Here is an 18,084-nt window from a genome sequence, read left to right on the forward strand (position 1 = left end):
ATTCTTGGTCACACTGTGCCAACTATCCAATTATAAATTTCAATTAACAATCAGTAACAAAATTATATTGCTTAAAATGTTGCATTAAACAAAAAGCTACGGTATCAGAGTACAATACAATTCCATTCCGTTATATGATAAATGTAAAATATGAAAACTCAAAATTTTGCTGAGGTTAAATAAATGCACAATTTGTTGATAAAGGCTTTCAGCCTTGAGAGAAATCTGTCACACTTGCAAGCAACAGTAACAGCTGAAATTTTGTGAATTGCATTATACGGAGATGCCAGAAGGGATATGTTATGATAATAAAATAATCCAGAGAATATAAAAGCTACAGATAATGGTAGAAACATCCATGCTTGAAAAAGAAGTATAAAACAATTTACAGTGCAATCTTATAATGTCTGCTCAGATGTAAGTCCCACTGAGCTCAATTTGAGTTTAAGGATTGCAGCCTTAGGCAACTGAATTCAGTGGCACTTACTTCTGATTAGACATGCATAGGATTGTACCATTAATTTGTACATTCTCATCACACACAATATGACAGACATGATGTCCTTGCCTTGGCTCTGTTTTCTACTGGCAGCTCTGCTTTCCCATGTGCTCCTGCCTTGTATGGAACCGTGTTTGAATGATGCCACATCAGTAGCACATCAGGGTTGCAAATCCTTCACAATGACAACTCTGATTTCTGTTTATACAATAAAAGATAAAAAACAGAGGCAGTACCTGAACCCCCTTGGCAGAATGAGCCATTGTTTGCCTGACTCAGCCAACCTTGCTAAACAACACAGCTACATCATGTTCCTCAGTACTACAGGGAGTTGGGAATCACTAGTGATTCAATTAGATGTGCGCTTGAAGCTTTTATTTATATTGCCTGACAAAACTAAAAATTAATGAAGCGTGTAGGAAAACAACCACTATTTTCCCCCAAGATGATTTTACAGTGTAAATCAGTTCAGGAGGGAAAAAGTTATCTCCTTACAAAGGCATTTTAAAATAAAGGTCTCAGGTTTCAAAACAGGGTACTCTGAATTACTGGCAGCTTTAAAAAAATATTTGGCTGTGAGCGGCTCACTGAGCACTGCCCTTGTGCTTTGATCAGGGTCACTCACAGAATGACTAGAAAGATCTGATCTGAAAGCCACAAGATGAGAAGGGAGTTGTGAACAACCCCTTCCGTTCTTCAGTGATGGAACACTGCAACACTGGAAAGCTACAACACTTTATACATTCATGGGAGTGTCTGTTACAGGGGAGGCTCCGTTCTTGGGCAAAGTGGGGTGTAACCATCTCAAGATTCTGAGCCCCCCCAATCCCAAAGCCATAGCCCAGTCTTCCTCCTTTTACCCACAGTCATATTAATGCATTTCCACTGACTGAGAGACTTCCTAGATGCTTCTATCATCTCTCCTCCCTCCTTAGCCACCAGTCGTAATCACTACCAGCAGATTCCCACCTGCCTCCTGAGAGGGAAACAGTTTAAGAAACAGTTTAAGAAACCTAGTAACTCACATAGAAAAGACTCCAGGCAGGGGAGGAGGAAGAAATGGGCTGTCTGTTTGTCCCCTCCCCCTTCTTTTTTCTTAGAGCTAATGGACATAAGCTACCAAAAAACAAAAACCACCCTAACAGAGGGTTGGGCGGACCTATGGACACCCCCACCACTCAATCAGAAGCAAACATTCTTTCTGTGGGTGTTGCTGGGTCTGCGTAATCGTTCCCTCACTTTCAGAACACTCTCAATGAGCTAGCAAGCCTTGCAGCAGCAGACATACTATTTTAACTTTGAGGGGGGGGGGAGGGAGAGAGTGTAAGGGAGTGCCAGTTTATCTTTTCATCCCATCCTCCTTTTATTCATTTTCATTATATTTTTTGACTGCAAGGCAGAGGCAACAGAAGAACTCTCCACAGGTTTCCTTGATTGAGAAACCTTTATTTCTTTCTTGTAAAGCACTTTGGTTTTTATTGTAAAAATTGAGTGGGGTGGGAACAGAAATAGCTAGGTCATTTATGCAGCAGCGGCAGAACATCTTCCCTCTCTCCTGTCTTACTAACCTATCCCTAGGCTGATCCCTAGAATGGGGAAGACAGCATGGATCCACAATCTAACTCTGCCAGTCCATCAAGACCCCATCGCTACCTCTACTTGTTGACAGGCAAATAGTTGTAGCAGAGAGCCTGCTGTGCTTATGAAGGATCCTTGTGTGATTTAGAACCCTGATGATGCAGGGTTCTAAATAACTCAGGGAGCTTCCCCAAGTGCAGCAGGGTCCCCACTAGGGACAGTGAATATGTCAGTTTTGTTTTCTTTCAGTTTCTCATTGTTTCAATCTTCAATTCAGCTCTCCACATTTCCACATCAATTTGCAATTTCAGAAAAAACAAGTCCTCATGAAAATTCAGCAGCATTTTAGTGTGAATTTCTCCTAATATACACATTTTGCATACAAGTTTGTCTAATATACATATTCACTAATAGGCAAAACCCCTTGTGGTTTAAGAACGTACCTATAGCCCACAGATATTTCTATCAAACTTTAAAAAGCAGGGGAATTGGGCAGCTCTAGTGAATGCACCAGGGGAGCAGGAGACCTGAACTCTTCCGAGATGTTGTACTGCCCTACAAATTTGTCAAAATGCAAACACAATTTGGATTGATCTTTCACTGTCCAATCTGCTTCCTGTGTAGCTTGGAAGAATTTGGCAACATGTGCCTCTGAGCACATGGTGAGTGGTGGCAGCACCTGCAATCAGCCCAAATAACAGAAACAAGACATATGCTGTACTGATCTTACTTTAGCAGGGAGAAAGCAACAATATTAAGACAGTTCATATAGTTCAGATAATCACTTTAAATATGTTTTATTTACTTTGTAATTTTAGTGAAGTTTCCTATAGTAAATTATTTTCTTTTGCTTCTGTTTCTGTGAATATGTGAAGTACATAATTTACAGTAAAAAAAAACCCCAAAACAATTGTGGAATAGTGGCACTGACTATTCTGCAGGATAGTCACCAGTAGGCATGAGGAGTATCTCAGTTTCCAAAAGATAAAACAGTGGGAGATGAAATATATTCTAGCAAATTTCTACGTGTGCTCTACTTTATTTATTTCTTTATTTCTACTGTTTTAATTGACTGTGCCCACCCTTCCTTACGTGGAGTACTTTAAGCATAGCAGGCTGAACACATGCATCTTGGGCAGGCCAAGTTTTTTTTCCCAACAGCTACATTCATTGCTTAAGTAGCAGCATATTGTAATCAGCCCAGAACATAACCTCCTGTTTGAAATACAAAAGGCTGTCTTCAGCATGATATGACATTGACATCGACTATGAATGAATTTCTCTGCTTTTTAATCTGGGAGGTAAGAAATGGGATCCTGTACAAGTTTGCTGAGAACGGATTAATGATTTGTATGCTTATTGAGTTCAATGGGATTTACTCCCCTGCAATCATGCTTAGGATAGGTGAAACTGACCACGAGGGCAGGGAGAAGGAGGGAGGGAAGGGGAGTGGAGGAGGAAGGGCATGGGGAGGAGGAGGAATAGGAGCAGACAGAAGGGAAAGGGAAGGAGCAGGGTAGGTTTGATCATTTGCACGTGTGCGTATTGAGCTCAGTGGGATTTACTGCCATGCAATCATGCTTAGAATAAATGAAACTGACCATGGGGGAGGAGAAGGGGAGGGGGAGAGGGCTGGAGTGGGCGGGGGAGGAGAAGGGGAGGGGGAGAGGGCTGGAGTGGGCAGGGGAGGGGGAAGAAGGAAGAGGGGGAGAGGGGAAAGGGAGGAAGGGGTGTGGAAGGAGAGAGGGGGAGGGGAGAGAAGAGATAGGCAGGTCTGATCAATTGCATACAAATTAAGTTCAATGGGATTTATTCCCCTACAATCATGCTTAGGATAGGTGAAAATGACCACAGGGGAGGAGGAGGGGGGAGGGAGGGAGGAGGGAGAGAAGAGGAGAGGGGAGGAGAAGGGGAGTGAAAGGGGAGAGAGGAGTGGAGAGGGGAGAGGGTAAGAGAAAGGCAAGTCTGATCATTTGCATGCTTATTGAGCTCAGTGGGATTTACTCCTATGCAATAGGATAGGTGAAACTGAGCCTGGGGGAGGAAGGGGTGAGGAGGGGAAGGGGAGGAAGGGAGGGGGAATGAGGAAGGGGAAGGAGTAGATTTGGTGGGTGGGCACTGGGCAGAGGGAAAGCTCCTTTCCTTTCCAGAAGGAAAATATTGTGAACAGTAGCATTCTTTTTCAGTATTTTCCCCACTTTTTTATTCCACAGCAGACACATGTAGACTGCCAACCAAATTTAAACCACAGTTGTCATTGGCCACATCCACACCAGATATTTATTCCACTTTACACAGTCATGGATTTCCCCAAAGAATCCTGGGAAGTGTAGATTGTGAAGGGTGCTAAAAGTTATTAGGAGACACCCTGTTCCCTTCACAGAGCTACAATCTCCAGAAAAGGGGATGACTGTTAAACCACTATAGCCACAGTGGAATACAGTCTCCTAACAACTCTCTGCACCCTTCACAAACTACACTTCCCAGCATTCTTTGGGGGAAGCCATGACTGTTTAAAGTGGAATAAATGTCTGGTGTGGGTGTGGCCCCCTGATTAGCCAAGCCAAACAGCTGTTAGTCTGGCTCTTAGAATACTGACAGTTGGTTCTTACTGAGCATGCCTGCACTATCATAAACTCCAATGTTAAATTTCTTAATTAAAAATCAGCCATGCATTTTTTAAACTTTTTAACTGCAGAAGATGAAGGTCAGAGTATGGGGCAGGGTCAGTAATAGGATTTCATGTGATAGGACAGAGCTTGGAAAAGTTACTTTTTTGAACTACAACTCCCATCAGCCCAATCCAGTGGCCATGCTGGCTGGGGCTGATGGGAGTTGTAGTTTAAAAAAGTAACTTTTCCAAGCTCTGTGATAGGATTACTTTGTGAACATGGCTGATTTTTAATTAATTTCAACAAATTACAAGGCCAATGACAGAAAAAAGTCCATCAGGGGTGTGTATTCTTTTTCTCTTGTTTTACATTTTGAACTCTAGATTCTCTCTGAGAGTTTTGTGAATAATAATAATAATAATAATAATTTAATTATTATTAATTAATTATCACCATGAAAACTTAGACGGTTGTCAACCAAGCATTTCTGACTTCAGGACTATACATTTTGTAAGATTTTGTTTTGAAATGAGCTTATGGAAAGCAGCAGAATGGCATAGGAGGTATTTTCAATTTAATATGGCGGATTGTGAAAAAACCATGCTAGCTATAATATACAGCCACTCTTGTTGCTGTATAATAACTGTTCATTCTTTGGTTGTAATATGTGGACAGTCTTGTGGCTGTATAATTTGCAAAGCCATTTTTCTTAATATAATGCATTTCTTATGTTATTTGCACCAATAGATGTATTTATAGGCATAATTTATCTTAGTAAATGCATTTGTTGTAGACACTACTTGACTGAAGAGCTGTATTGCAAAAGTCAGAGAAGTGCAGATTTCAAAGGATAGCTATGTTTCAGTTTGTGTATTGTTTCAGAAAGTGCAAGGGTAACTTTGTATTTAAAGTTCAGTTCAACTGGATTTCAGTTCCATTTAAATGCGAACTGAATTTATCCTCTATCCCTACTCTCCACTTCCAGAGCATGGAAGGGACTGGGCAATGTGGAGACAAGTTAAATGGCAGAGCCAGTCAGGGTGCCCCCACTCTCCCACCTGCAATTCTAATCACGTGGGAGAATTGAATGTCCACATAGGCCTATTGAAACAAGACAATCCAGAGCCTCCTTTGCCTTCTACACTTCTCTCCTAGAATACAGAGCATTTGTCTCCCAGTGGCCATTGATTTCAATCATTTAAAAACCATCATTCTCAATCAGCCATCAGGAAATTTCTACCAGCTACTGCTGCGAAACAACATACTGCATTTGTCTGTTCATTTATCACAGTTGACAAGGGGCTTGAATGAGCTAAGATATGCATTATACACACATACACACTTGTATTATATAGGTCAGTGTACACAAACGGCAGCAACATACTCTGCGTGAGTTATTGGGGGTTTATGTCACCAGATAAATTGTTGTTCTGCTCTCCTGGTTGCACATTCAGAGCATGCATGCTGAAGGGGTGATTCAGACAGAGAAAAAGATTAGATGGCAAAATAAGTATGAAGGGAAAGCTCAAAACAAATTCTGCTTTGTTTTAAACTTTTGTGTGTTCAAATGAAGGCATTTGTATTCCGAGGCTGGGACATTTAATTAATTTTTAATTAGAATGATTTATTTGATATTAAAAATGGACATTTAATTTTCCATTCCCAATTACTTCTGCTCAGTGGAGCCTAGGGGACAAAAACTGCTTGCTCTCGCCCAGATCCTGTCACGTGCAAGAATAGACAACTGAGAAAGGGCTTGGGAGAGAGAATGAATGATTTCGAATAAGCCTCAAAGTAAAAATTTGTGGGAGACATGCTTTATTTTTACAACTGTGTTTATAGAGCCTGTGGTATCCATAAATTTGCGCCAGTCATTAAGCTGTAGCAAGGCTGCCTAGCTGTCTTATAAATTATTATTTAAACAGTGGCATTAAACTAATGGCACTTCAAGCTGCAACTTGACAGAAGAAACAAACTACTGCATGGAATCCCTGATCCCTGCCAGGATTCTAGAAGACTCTGACTACAAGCTAGTGCATCTTTGACTGGATTAGCAGAACAAAAGACACAGACTAGAAGGAACAACCAGGGAGTACTTACAGCTGTGTGTATGTCCGGATGTAACTGGATACATGAAAACTGTCTAGTGTGAATTATATATATATATATATAAATTTAATTTCTGTGTCGCCTATCTGGCCAATGGCCACTCTAGGCGACGTACAAACAGTTAAAACACAATAAGATAAAATACAATAGTACAATATAAAAACAGTAGAAAAACAATACAGCAGCAGACAGCTGAGTTCTATTCAGGGGGAGAGGACGTTTCGGAGCCACTCGGTCTAATGCCCTGGTGATACTCTCATTCCACTCCTTCACCAGGGTTTCGACCGGGCGACCTTCAGCAGGTTCCAATTCCCCAAGCGCAGTCAGGAATCCATCCGGATCCATCAGGCGCCTGGGGCGGACCATTCTAATAGGTCCTTTACCCCTGCGGAGGGGGCATGGTATCGAGAAGTTCATGTTTACCAGGTAGTGATCTGACCATGACACAGGGGTGGAATAAACCACTCCCAACTTCAGACCACTTCTCTCCTCTCCCAGGACAAACACAAGGTCAAGAGTATGACCGGCTACATGGGTGGGCCCAATATTACTAAGGTGCAGTTCCCAGGAAGCCATGGTTTCCAGGAAATCCTGAAGGGCTCCAGTGAGAGTGGTCTCGGCATGCACGTTAAAGTCACCCAGCACTAACAATTCTGGGGACAACGCCCGTACAGCCGAGACCACCTCCAGCACCTCGGCCAGGGAGTCTGCTGTGCAGCGGGGTGGGCGGTACACCAGCAGGATCCCTAAACTGCCCTTCGGGCCCAACCTCCAGTACATACAATCAACGAATTGAGTCCTATGAAGAGGAGGTCTGGCGAAAACTAAGGACTCTCGATAGATGACTGCCACGCCCCCTCCCCGCCTTCCCACCCTCGGCTGCTCTGCATAACAGAAACCTGGTGGACACATGGCCTCAAGAATGGGAGCAGAGGCTTCGTCCAACCAAGTCTCCGTAATGCATGCCAGGTCTGCCCGCCCATCCAAGATCATGTCATGGATGAGTGAGGTCTTCTGCGTTACAGACCTGGCATTACATAACAGCAGTCGAAGGTTGGTAGGAACCTTGTGTCCCCCAGTTACCGTCTGGTTCTGAACAGACCCGGAACATGGGATGGATATAATGCATCTATCCCGTGTTCCCCTATTCCGGCATGGTCTGCCAGCAGCACCCTTCCAGCGCCTGCCGCCCAAACTTTCTATAACTTGGCCCCCCACCTCCCTCCCCGGCTTGCACATGCCTCTATCCCTATCCTAATCAACAGGCCACCCACCCTAGCAAAATTAGTCCGGAGACCCGCCTCCGTATCCTATACAGCTGTAATGATTAAAATAAATCAATTTAACTTAAACTAAATCAATATAAATTAATATAAATTACAACCCAATTTCACATTCACATTCACACATTCATACACACTCCACAAGCCATCCAACTGTGACCAGCCATAATGATGGATCACCCGAACAAACAGTGGCAGTAAAGCTGCGATGACAAGTCCGCAACAGCAAGTGCTTGCTCCGGGTCGCAGCGATGGTATTCCAGACGACATGAGTCGTAACGGTGGTATCCCAGGCGGCATGGGTGGGCATCGGCAACGCAGCGGCGGCGGCAACAGCGCAAGCTGCACAGACAATGTCCAAGCAGCAGCGCAGCCCGCAACGGCGGAACAGCAGCGATGCCCACCCTCCAGAGGGCAAGGGCGACAGCGACAAACAGACAGGTCGCAATGGTGGCCCTCAAGGAACAACCCATCTGCAACAGCAACGACGGCGCCGGGCCACAGACAGGCGGCAACGACGATGATGACGCAGGGCCGCGGCGCCCAGCAACGGCACACCCGGCAGCGACACAAGGCCCAAGCAGGTAGGGAGCAGCAGTGGCAGCAGAGAAACCAGCCGCAACAGCGACCCCCGGAAGCGACACAACCCCCAATGGCAGCAGCAAGCAAGCAGGCAGCGACCACAGCGACCCCCAACCACAGCAGCAAGCAACGAGTCGCAGCCCCAGCCCAGGCCGCAGCAGGACCCCGGACTCCAGCAGCCGCAGCACCGGCACAAGCTGGGGGGAGAAACACGACCACAGCGGCAGCAAGAGAGGCACCGGCCGCGACGAAAAACGCCAGCCGCAGCAACCCCACCACCGGAGAAAGGTAAGGGCTGTAGGAGATCTTCGCAGAATGGTATCAAAAGGAGGGAGGAAGGCAAAATGTTAGCTCACCTCCTGCACAAGACCAAGGGTATTTCAGGATGTTTAGAGATGTTTAGCGATGTTAAATGATAGATGACGGAGGAGCTTCAATTCCACAACCTCCTACTCTGCCGCCATCTTCCTGCCAATTAGCCTTTGAAAGCCTCAAGCCTTATTGCCTGTTATTTCTGAAGGACTCAGATGGCCATGAGAGAGTGAAACTGGTCTCACTCATTTTATTGTGTTTTATTTTTTCCCTTTTCTCCCCATGTTCTCCACAGAAGGTCCCGGATGTCTCAGATATCCCTGTAGTTTTCAAACAAAATATGCCTATATGGATTCTTCCTCACTCCCCACCATCCACAAAAAAAGGTTCTGCAAACTGATGTGTACATTGGTGTTTTATGTATTGATATTTCACATGTGAAAATGTAAGCACAATATTGCAACGTGTACCATTTTTGCTAACCGTGATTTGCACTCAGGAGTGATTATGTCAATGGCTCTGTGCATCTTACCAGTCCACAGTGAGACAAGAGTCTTGACGGAAGTGCCAGCCATGCCTCATTAGGGTTCTTCTCTTAGTAGTAAGTAAACTTTATTGCAAACTTAGCCATAGGCCATGTGCAAGTACACATACATCCATTGCTAACCCACATACCATAAGCAGTGTTAACTCGGAAAAGCTATGTTGTGGCAACCTTCCCTTTGACAAAAGCCTTTCTTAGATTTTGTGCTGCCAAAGCAAAATTAGCCACCGCAAAGGTCACTGGGTTAAAGTTATCAAGTAAGAACACATTTACCTTCTCCCAATCAGAGCAGGGTGCTAAAAAATCTAAAAATAAGGATAATTTTTTTTTCTTGGGTCTTCGTATAATGGGCAATGAAGTAAGTAATGAGCAATCTCCTCTATTGCCTTACAGCCAATAATACATTGACGTTGGGCCACTGGAATGCCACAAAACCGTCCTTCCAAATAGGCCGTAGGCATTGCTTGAAAACGAAGAGAAGTGAATGCTCTTCTAATAGGAGCTCTATCCAGTACATCTAAATAATTTGACATAAAATGATTGAGTTTAAAACATGGAAACCAGATTGAATTAGTAGTAGTAATACATAATACATCTTAGTAGTACACAAACCATGATTTCATGTTATATCAGAACCCAGACAGCAATTAGCACAACCCAGATCTATGTGACAGTAAACATTCTTTGGTTTTTTAAAAAACAGAATTGCTAGGGTCCTTCCACAAAAGCCAGGTTATTGCAGAGAAAATGAATACACAATACAGTGGGTGCAAAAGAGACTTCAGCAATGTGAACTGGTGGAAGGGGCTCAAGCAGTTATTCTTGATGCTATTTTAAGCACAAAAGAATGTCCCTGGTTTAATATATGAAATGTTGAAGGTGTATGTATTTGCATGCCCCTTTCTGCATTTATGTATTTACTAGAGACAGGGCCCCTGCTTGATCCACTCACCAAACCATCACCACTCCCCTCATGTAAACCCACTAGTGTTTACGTTTCTCAACCCATGCAAATAAGCTCCCTTTTCACCTTTCCAACCCCATTTCTGAGGCCACTTCTCTCTTCCATTCTTTAGCCCTGTTTTGTACCCATTTTCACCTTCAATCCCACCATTTCTATGCCCCCCTCTCCTTCCTTTTCTGCAACCCCCTTGCATATTGACCACAACCATGGTAACCTCTTGCATCTTTCTTCTCCTACACATTGTAAATTCTGAGCAACCTTTTCACCTTCTGTCCAATTATGAAGCCACCATCTGTCCTATTTTGAAGTCCCTTTTATATCTATCAATTGCTTTTACTGGTCTGATTTTTTTCCTCCCCAAAATATTGATATTTTGAAAGAAACTATCAATATTTTGAAAGGAATTATTGATATTTTGAAAGGAAAGGGGCTTCATGTAATTCTCCTTTGTTATTATAGGATGTTTAGGCTTGGCTTGCTTCCTCACTGCTTGGAGCTTGGATTATTTGAGTGGAGGGGGATGGCAGAGAGAGAGAGAGAGAGAGAGAGAGAGAGAGAGAGAGAGAGAGAGAGAGAGAGAGAGAGGGAGGGAGGGAGGGAGGGAGGGAATGCTGCACTGTTTTCCTGTGGTTAAAATTAATAAAACAATATATTGAGGGAAAGTTTGAGGGGGGGGAATCTGGTGTTGGGAAAATCCACTGAAGTTCAGAGCAAACAGTATCACTCTGCAAAGATGGAGAATATGTGGACCATTGAAAAAAATCTGGTGCTAAATCCGAATTCAGTGGAATTCTTGCCCGTCTCTACTCTCAACTCCCCCATGTTCACCAACCTCCTTCTTCTCTCATGATTCCTGAGATTGAGTGGGTTTGGGTCTATGTTTGGAAACCCCAGAAGCCATTTTGAATCAAGATGGCTGCCTGAACCATTCCATACTGCATTGATTGAGACTCCTCTGAAGACATTATTGCCCAATTTGGTGTCACAGTTCCTGAAGTGGAGGAGTGGATTTGTATTTGTTTAGATACTATTGCTTGCCATTTTGAATCAAGATGGTGAACCAAACCATTCCAAACTGCAATGATTTGGAGATCTCTGAAGATATCGCCACCCAATTTGTTGTGATGTTCTTGAAATGGAGGAGCAAGGTTTGATCTATGTTTGGATACTATTGGAGACCATTTTGAATCAAGATGGTGGGCTGAACCTTTCAAAACTGCATAGATATTAGTCAAATTTTGCTGGAAACTGATAGGACTGGGCACCGGATTCAGACAAATCCTGAATCCCAAACTGAATTGGGCTGATATGGTTGGATGCGGGCTGTGACTAGTTAGGTCGAGATAGCCCCTGATCAGTCTGGAGCAGTTTGGAGATGACAGGAGGTGGGGCGCTGGGCTGGAAGAAAGAGAGGCAGGAGCTCCTGCAAATGGCAACACAGGGCTGTTTGCAAGAGGGCTTTCATACAGCCCCAGACTGCAATTTGGCTGTGTGTCCCTGTTTCCAGGAGTGGAACACATGTGCACAGTCAGACTAAGCAGGGCTGAACATATATGAGAGAGAGAGAGAGAGAGAGAGAGAGAGAGAGAGAGAGACGATTTGAATATATAATAGATCTAAAAGGCCTGACTGAATAAATACCAAATGGTATAAAAGAAACATAATAAAGATGGAGCCGAGTTAACTTCACTGAGAAGGCTATTCCATAATTGGGGTGCCACTGACAAAAAGGCCCTCTACCTTCTGCTTATGAAGAATGTTTTTACCTGCATTCAGTAATCACTTGAGTGACATTCCACAACAGGGTATAAGAAAAGGCCAAGATGGTGGATATTACAAAATTGATTTTGCACAAGACATAGAATCTAATAATGCAACCCATACCATTCCAGTGCCAGAAAAAAACAACCTTGAAGGGCTGTTGAGTTACAAATTTCTCTCTGTCACTGAACACTGGCCAACCAAATAGAAGAAAACATCTAGTAAAGAACAAATTAGTGACAATTCCCTGATTGATAAGATAATGTAACAAAATGTAATGTCAGCAATATACCTTGCAACTTGCTCTTCTTGTGATAACTTTTTGTTTGGCCTTCCTAGTATTTTAGGGTCTGTCATTGATAATACTTTGCCTCCAGTTACCTTAAGGTACTTTTATTACTACCCCCATTGAAAAGATTTGGGGAATAGGAAGCATAGAGTGATATAAAAAGTATGCTCAAGGTCACCTAGTGAATCAATCGTACCACCCACCAATAGAAAAACAAGAGCCTTAACTCCCAAGTCACTCTAAGCACTATGTTTAATAGAACCAATAAAATCTCTTTGTGTTCAGTCTTCAAATACCTCTGATTCAGAGACACCTGGAGGCTGACAACAAAATGGGACAAATGAAATTGAACAACAGTAATGAATTCCCCGAGATACAAGGAGGATCAAGGAGGGCTTCACTTTTAATTACCAGATTATAGGTTCCCAGGATCTAGGTTATCTTTTTATTGCCACATTTTGGCCAAGGCAATGCAAATTAGAGTACAGTGCCAGGCTCCAAGACACCTTAATTAATTAAATATTGTAGAAATACGCCTTTGTTTTGAAAGGATGCAGGGAGGGCTCATGAGGCAAAGCTTCATGAACAGCTATTTCCAGCGGCTAGTTGCATACAAATAAAATTAAAATGCTATTCTCTGTGAATGTTAATGCCAAATGCCACCATAGGGGCTAATTACACTTCTAGTGAAGCTCTTTCTGCTTAAATGATGGGACTGGGCTTCACTCCGTAGAATGAGTTATAGAGGTATGTACTGGGGAGAGAGAAAGGGAGGTGATCTCTTTTTATTGGACCAAACAATGATTTAGAGATGTTGCAAGGTCTTGAGCTTCACTGAACTCTTCAGCACAGCATAAAATCCAAAGTATTATGGGCACAAAAAAGCAGCCCAATGTCTCCACCTGTTCATTTTCTGTTTCACAGAAAGAGTAGAACTCTTTACTGACTTCTTCCCTCGTACTGTAAGGAGTTATGCATAAAATGGGGGTTTTATTCTATGGTTCATATTAATGGATCATGGCATGAGAACCTTTTCAAGTTCAGGCACAGACTGCTGGGATACAGCCCTCACATTGACCCCAACTTAAAGGATGGTCAGAACTAGCTTGCTGACTTCACGAAGACAGCTATTCACCAAGTTAACAAGCAATAAGGAAGGTTCCAAATTCCAGGTTTGCCAAGGAATAATCCTTTCAACTAAACAATAGTCCATGTCCACGGTAAAGCTTAGGTCAAGAAAATTCACACAAGATAGGATGTTGCTTGAATTTACACTTATACATTTACTCCAAAGACTTCAGGTACAGTTTTAACTTTGTACAGGTAAACAGACAGGCCAAAGGGTATTCTTTCATGTACCAGATCACTCATGTGTATGCCCCCTCCCAATTTACATGTAATTCAATGCAAGCTGAAAATATATTTAGGGTTGAGATTTTGGGGAGTCAAATGACACACGCACACTGGCTTCAGCAAACCTCTTGACACCTCACATCGCTCCCTAAGAGCATATCAACATGTAGCTTGGGACACCGGGCAGAGAAAGGGATAAGAATATGCTTGGCCATGTGGCAGTGTGCAGGAAGGGAGAGAGAGAGAGAGAGAGTCTGGCTGTCACTAAGCATGTAATTCTTTACCCTGACCATGTGCCCTGATTTCCTTCAAGAAAGGTGTATCTGTGCATATCTCTGTTGCTTTTCTTCTTTCTCTGGCGTGACTTTATGCAGCCTTGGAAGTGATTAGGACAAGGTTTATCTGATGCCCTTTAGACCTAAGGAATGAATTGTTGTGTTAAGTTAGAAGGTGATCGCATTTTTAGACTGTAATTAAAATGCTATATTTTTTCTGTTTCCTCTTTCAATAAACCAACCTTTATTTTACCTTTTTGTGCGTTTTCTTGAGGTTGTGGGTGGATTCATACACACATATGGGTTTTAATTCCAGCAAAAGATCCTGTTACACTCTTGGGATGCAGTTTTGGCCTTTAGTGTGTATTACACATTAGGGGGTTCACAGGTACACCAGTAACAGTAGTAGGTCCACTAGCAGAGGTGGCAGCACCAGTGGAGATAAGTGGGAGGTTTTGCGGGGTGTCTCTGACAATACTTCCCTGTTGTTGTTATTAAAGTTGCCAGGTCTCTGGTTCTTGCCTGGAGATTGGTTTTTGGGGATCCTCTCTGGATCTCCGGGGGGGGGGGACTCATAGCTTTCATTTTTTAAAAAATAGGTTTTTAAGTGGTCTGGTTCAAGAGATATACAGCAAAATATATACAGCCACCCCCCACAACTTCTCTTAGAAGTTGGCTGCTCTAATCCCCACCCTTTCAGGTTTTTAGCCAATAAGTGAGGTAAGGGTTGTGATTGATGAAAGATTTGCTGACCTTCAAGCAATAGCTAGAAGCCATTGCAAATCCTAAAAACAGTTTTCTTTTTCTGCTTGTTTTCACATCAGAAGTTGAGTGAGTATATAGCTTTCAACAGTAGGAAGATTGCCTTTCTACGATAATATAACAGGAAATCTAGAATTGAAGATCACAGCAGGATTTTGATAGGCATGTACAAACAGTAAACAATTTCAATTATGATTATAATAAAAGTGTACATGCAGTTTTTTAATTACTTGCAAAAATAGCATATTATACATTTTATCTTATAATTTTTGAACAGAAATTCAAGAAAATGTATATGTTACAGCACATGATGCCATAAGTTTAAATTTTCCTCGGCTGTTGTAGAGAACAGTTTATTTGTCCAATTCATACCTTGTTGTGAAAACCTTCCCAATATGAAGCTTTAATCCTATATTCACTTTTCGGGGAGGAAAGCTGCAAAGCTAATCCCACATACCTGGGAGTAAACCCCATTGAATTCAGTAGGACTTACTGCTGAGTAGACATGATTAAGATTGTATTGTGAATCAATGGGACTTTTGAGTGAACATAGAAAAGGATTGTGTGGTAAATCTTTCTCTCCCTCTCCAATCCTTTTTTTAAGCAGTTAGGCAGGGCTTACTTAGGTGTCACTGCTTTTATTTGGCAGGAAACTAATACTTAAAAAAAAGAAGTTCTGCAATGGCCAACTGGTTTTGACAATAAACAATTATATGGGGTGTATGTATATTACATCTCCAATGTGTGTGTATATGGAATATTTCCAACAACCCTGTGAGGTAAGGTTGGAAACCAAGATAGCTCACAACCAGAAATAGCCATTTAAAATCCAATAACCATTAAACAAGTATAAAACAAAACAGATTAAAGTGGCATGATTCTGAATTTTGGATTGGGTAAGTGAAGTTCCTTATCATTGAATTGCAGTCCTGTGCATGCTTCCCTGTCTGAATACATTGGGACTTGCTTCTGAGTAAACATGCATAGGATTGCACTATAAATATCAGGTTGTGTAAATAATAAACATCTTTGACATTCATGCTTATATAAATATTTCTTCATACTGTGTCTTGATATGTATCTGATTTCACACTATGGGTGTAAATTATTATTTACAAATTATTATTTCCTCTACATTTTATGTGTGCCCTTCTTCCTTGAGATAGTCATGGTCCCCCTCTGTTTTCACCCTGAGGGGCAGATTAGGCTGAGAGATGGTACATAGCCCATGGTCACCCAGTAAACTTATAGCTTATTTTCATTTAAAAATTTAATTAAAATGATTTATATGCAGGCAAAGTTTATGAACTAATGCAGATCCACATAATACACTGAAAGAACATCCAACTCGGCATTTAAAGCACATGACTTCCACCAAAGAACCCAGTTTGAAGGATTCTGTGTTGGGATTCATGAGCTTCAAATGTATGTTGAATGTGCTTTAAATGCATGGCGTGGATCTGCCCTAGTATGCTGTACATTCATTAGTGGATTGAGAGGAACAATTTTAAAAGATACTTTTTTAAACAGGGCTGTAGCTCAGTGGTAGGGCACATGCTTTGCATGCAAAGGTCCAAAATTCAATCTCTGGAAGAGACTATTGCCTGCAATCCTGGACAGCCAATGCTAGTCCATGTCATCACTACTGAGCTAGATGGTATCAAATGGCCTGACTTGGTATAAAAGAGGAAAGAGACCCAAGGGCCACAGTGACTCCAAATTTTATTTATGTACTTTATTTACAACATTTATATGCTGCTTTATTGCAAAAAAACCCCAAACCTCAAAGTGGTTTATAGAAGGCATTGAATCAATAAAAGTTTTGGCAAAACAGTTAAAGACAGGTATTTAAAAACACTGAAAATAATAAAACCAACAATGAGTTCAAAACAGAGAAAAAACTTAAGAGCTTCTACATGCCTGGGCAGGCTTGCCTAAACAAAAATGTTTTTAGCTGGTGCCAAAATGAGTACAATGAAGGTGCTTGTCTCACATAAATAGGCAGTGAGTTCCAAAGCATAGGTACTGCCACACTGAAGCATTGCTGTTGTTCCCAATCTACTGGCTGTCAATTTTTCTCTGTCAATTATTACTCACTGGAATTGGGTTGGCTGTCAAAGTGAGTTTATAGGCAGTAGGCAGGAAAGGGTAGGGAATCTTCTTAACTCTTACTCATTTCTCAAACCTCTCTCTGCAGTGAAAGGTCAAGTCTATAAAGATGCTTGGAGCAGCCACGTTAAAAGGCAGGTAGGCATTCCAGGCAGGGGATTGCCAATCCTGCTTGGAATTCAGTATCTTTGCAGAGGATCCCTAGTGAAGCCTTACCAACAGCACAATCTAAATAATATCTACTCAGAAGTAAATCCTGTTGAATTCTATGGGGCTTAGTCCCTTAGTAAGTGTGTTTAGAATTGCAGCCTTCAGGGGCACCCATCTTTACTCCTGAGTGCTCCCCTCTAACATCTTCCGAACACTAGACTCTCTTTTTCCTACAATGGCCTTCTGGTGACTGGCCTGGCCTGAGGGCACTTCAACACCTTTTGCCAGAAGCAAGTAGGCTAGATTAAATATTCCCTACCCAGGCTCCCTAAGCAGGTGAGAAAGAATGATCCCATCACTTCAGCTGGACCTCAATTAGCTAAGATTTCTATCCTAATTTCCAGTCAGATTTTTTTTGTTTGTGTGGTATGCTCCAAGCAACTGTGATTGATGCTTAATCTATCATGCTTAATGACGTCACTAGGGCCTGCCCCTTGATATTATTAGAGCCTGCCCCTGAAATCTCAGGGTTTGAGATGGTTCTGACCTGGCAACCCTAGCTGTTATTGATGCTACTTCCACCAAACCAAGCAGGTGGGAGAGAGGGAGGTGGCTTGGCAATCTAGAGTTCGTACATAGGTGCTGGGAACGCATGGGAGTTAAGCTGGGTGGACATTTTGTGTCCTGTTGTGTTCTCAATGATGTTTCAGGAATATAGTGGCACTGAAACTGTGCTTGGAATACACGGATCTCTTTTCTGAGGTTTTTTTGGGGGTGGGGGTGTTAAAGGAACACTTGTTTTGCCAAGCCTAATTCCAAACCAAGTCTTGGAAAGCTTCCTGATCCCTACTTTGCTCCAAGCATGGTGCAATTTGGCTGAAGAATGGAAACTGCCACATAGT

General features: G+C 42.4%; 1 protein-coding gene across 9 annotated transcripts in view; it reads right to left on the reverse strand.

Moving 5' to 3' along the window:
* The window catches only part of ALK (ALK receptor tyrosine kinase), a 731,445-nt gene that overhangs the window by 218,462 nt on the left and 494,899 nt on the right, over positions 1–18,084 (reverse strand). The window contains exon 1 of one of the 9 annotated variants that reach the window (XM_061624976.1): positions 1,525–1,579. The exons of the other annotated variants lie outside the window; for them this stretch is intronic. The gene's annotated coding sequence lies outside the window, so the exon portion shown is untranslated. Of the gene's footprint in view, positions 1–1,524; positions 1,580–18,084 lie in introns of those variants that run through there. 9 annotated transcript variants of the gene reach the window in all.

This window comes from Rhineura floridana, chromosome 4 (genome assembly GCF_030035675.1).
Source record: "Rhineura floridana isolate rRhiFlo1 chromosome 4, rRhiFlo1.hap2, whole genome shotgun sequence".
Lineage (NCBI taxonomy): Eukaryota > Metazoa > Chordata > Lepidosauria > Squamata > Rhineuridae > Rhineura > Rhineura floridana.